Genomic DNA, 3333 nt, shown 5'->3' with positions numbered 1-3333 from the left:
ACCCCCACCCCAAACCGAGGGACTGGTCTCCCCTCTTGTGAATGTGACAAGCAGCTAGTTTGTTTTTTGTACCTTTTTTTTTCTTTATATATTTATTACACGACAGAGCTGAATGTATACTGATTTACACTGTGCACATGCTTCTGTACAAAACAAATGCTCGTAGATGCATTGGTCTTTGGAGTTTACAAGTGTGTATCCAGTTTGCTCAATGTGTCAGTGTTGCTATTGTTAGAGCTAGACTTTAAAAGAGTTTATTTTATTCAGACGGGGGGGCGGATAGACACATGTGACTACCTCAGGAAAATGTTGTTGCTATTTTCGGGTACCTTTTTTCTGTCCGTTAAATGAAGAGTTGCCCAGTCCAAAACCAAATCCCTTTGGATGTGTTGGCATCTCAATCAGAGACTGAATGTTCAAAGGAGCTGCATTAATCAAAGATTGAAAAACTGGTGTTTTGTTACACTGAAATTGCAAGAATTATTCAGCAAAAATGAGCTACTTTATCTGCATGGACTCTCAGACATCTTGCTTATGGGAGGCAGTGTTGTCAATTTAACATTCCGTGGGTTAAGGTGACAGTGGTTGGATCTGTGGGATCTTCATTGGGGGAAAAAAGGGAGCATACGGGTATTTTCTACAATCATAGACCGGGGATGTAAGGCTTTATTGCAGGGGAAGGGGAGGATAGCTAGGTTTGCTGTTTTTAGTTTTATTGTTTTTCTTTTTTGACCAAAGTGTTATGCAATGCTTTTTTTCAAACACCCAATGATGGGTAGGGAGCTGATAGCTCCACAAAAAAAAAGATTTCTTATCAGTGAAGGATCAGGATAGGAAATGAATCAATCTGTGTCAGAGGGGAGAACCCTCTGCTGGACAGACGAGTATGTTGCCGGATTTCATTCTAAATGCTGCTAAACATGCACACATTCTTGTGCACAAATATATGCATAGAGCAGATGTGATTAGATCTGTTTTTTTTGCCTCTGCTTCTTGTCAGATAGCTCATTTTTTGGGTTCTGCTGCCTTCAGGGCCAGGAACTACATCACCATCTTAATAAATTGGAAAATAAAAAAACGCAAGATTTCACTGTAGCCTGCTCTCAACACACTTTTGGCTTAACAAATCTCACGTTTTTTTTTTCGTTTTTTTTTTTCCCAATTCATTCCAAGCTAAACCAAAAGCAAGAAAAGATAATGCTTGGTGTTTTTGAACAGCGAGACACTTTCAAGGCTCCGAAATAAAATGTAATACCTTACTATTAGAGCTAAAGCAGAACTGATAATAACTGATCCAAGTGAAAAACCTGAGTCAGCACAAAAAGTGCTTAACACTCACCGTTGGCTGCCTCCAGGTCATTGGAAGCCAGTGTAGAGTGCTAGCTTCTGTTAGCTTATCCAGCGTCAGACCAGTTGGGAAACCCCGGAGTTCAAAACCAATTGGTCCATTCAAAAGTTCCGCTGGCCAGATCGTGCCACTTTTAGAGGAACTTACTTAGACTGTTATCGGGTCTTGTCAGGTCAAATCAAAAGTTTGCACAGACCCAAGACCAGTAGCAGTGTAAGTCTGACCTGACTCAGACCCAATGGGCACGAGACAGTGTGGACCTGAGACTTGGTTCTGGTCCTCTGGGTTTAACTGGACAAGGTTGGTCAAAAAAAAAAGTTAATGTGTTAAAGGATGGATACAGTGTGATTGATCCAGGCCACGTCTCAACGGGTCCACACTAGGTTCAGAGGATTTGAGTGACTTACCTCCGGCTTGCATACATACCATCTGTCACAGATGTGCACATTGTTAAAAAACAACAAAATAAGCCATAAATAATGGTCTTTATTTTTGAAGTATGAGATGATCATTTCAAAACCGCTTGAAGTGTCTTCTTGGATTCCTCTGAGTTTTTTTTTTGTTTTTGTTTTTTTTCTCCGCCATTTCATGACATACAAACAACTTGATATGCAGACAAAATGCAGTCCTTGCAACAACTCTCTCTCTTTTTTTTATTTTTTTGCACACAACGGTGAGGTTTTCGGAGAGCTTGGCCTTTGACCTCGGGCCACTGCCCACCCAGTGTGTTAATCTCTCTCTCAGGTCCCAGCCGACCTGAATCTAAACAGGGTAAAGTGAGTGTTACGTATTGCATTCAGGAGTAACTCAGTGACCACGCTGATGTACTTGTAGTATTAGTAGATGTAGTTTCCAGGACATCGTAGGTCCTCTGTAGGAAAGTGTTTTTTTTTTTTTCTTCTTTTCCACTCCCTCCCTCCCATCAAAGTCATTCAGTGAAAGTGGGTGTAGTTTAGAAGACGAGACACGCAGGGTGGATTTTTCTCTTGCCATTGGTGACAGGACGGAGCGAGGGGTGGCGGCACTTGTCAGAATGCCGCGGCGTCTCTCTCCCGTCTCCACCCACCTCTCTACCTCTCTGTGTGCGCGGCCTTAACAGCAGAAGTGTTCTCCTTGAAATGTTTCAGTTGTTCTCTTTTTATCTTTTGATTTATTTACATTTTCATGTACCTTTTGTAGTTATGATGTGAATGTTTTGGGGTTTTTTGTTGGTTTTCATGTATACGTTGTCTTTTTTTTTCTTCTTTTTTTTCTTTAAAGAGTGAAGACAACCCTCTATCAGTTTCTAAACTTTGAATGACTTCTTGACTTTTTTTATTTGTTTTTTTGGACATGATTTTAATGAACTCATTCCCTTGTCCACCATAGTTTATGAAAGAAATAATAATAAAATAATAGTATTACTCGGGTGATGTCAGCCACGTTTTAAATGGACAATACTGACGTCTTTCTTGGGAGCCTTTTATGTATTATTTGAATCCTTTTACAATGCAAGTGTGATGTTTTGGAGCAAACTGGGGTTCCAAGCCTGAATGAAATTACACTAGTTTTCCACCACAAGGATTCTCAGAGCAGCTAAGATGGCTTTGTGGAGAATCTATCTCCATTGTGTTAAATGTGCATCACTTATCACACAGGCATCTGAGGTTAAAGGGCAATTTCACCCAAATTACCACAAAAAAATGCATATATATTCTCACTGTCCTCTAGTACGGTTTTGATTTCTATTTCTCTCTGTGATTTCGGCCACCACCCCCAAAAACAAGGGAGGTGACCAATACCTTTTTTTTTTTAAAAAAGCCAAGCAGATAAAAACCCCAACTGTCTGAACAGCCAGATATAACGACAGGAAAGTGAGACAATGTGTTTTTTTTTGTAATTTTGTGTGAACTGAACCTTAAAATCACACAATCTCAGGGATTTGTACTTTTATGTAACAGAAGTCTGAGTGATGTGATGTATCTTTTAAAAAGGAAAATCCCCCC

This window comes from Etheostoma spectabile, chromosome 5, assembly GCF_008692095.1.
Source record: "Etheostoma spectabile isolate EspeVRDwgs_2016 chromosome 5, UIUC_Espe_1.0, whole genome shotgun sequence".
Lineage (NCBI taxonomy): Eukaryota > Metazoa > Chordata > Actinopteri > Perciformes > Percidae > Etheostoma > Etheostoma spectabile.
This window is presented reverse-complemented; position numbering follows the sequence as displayed.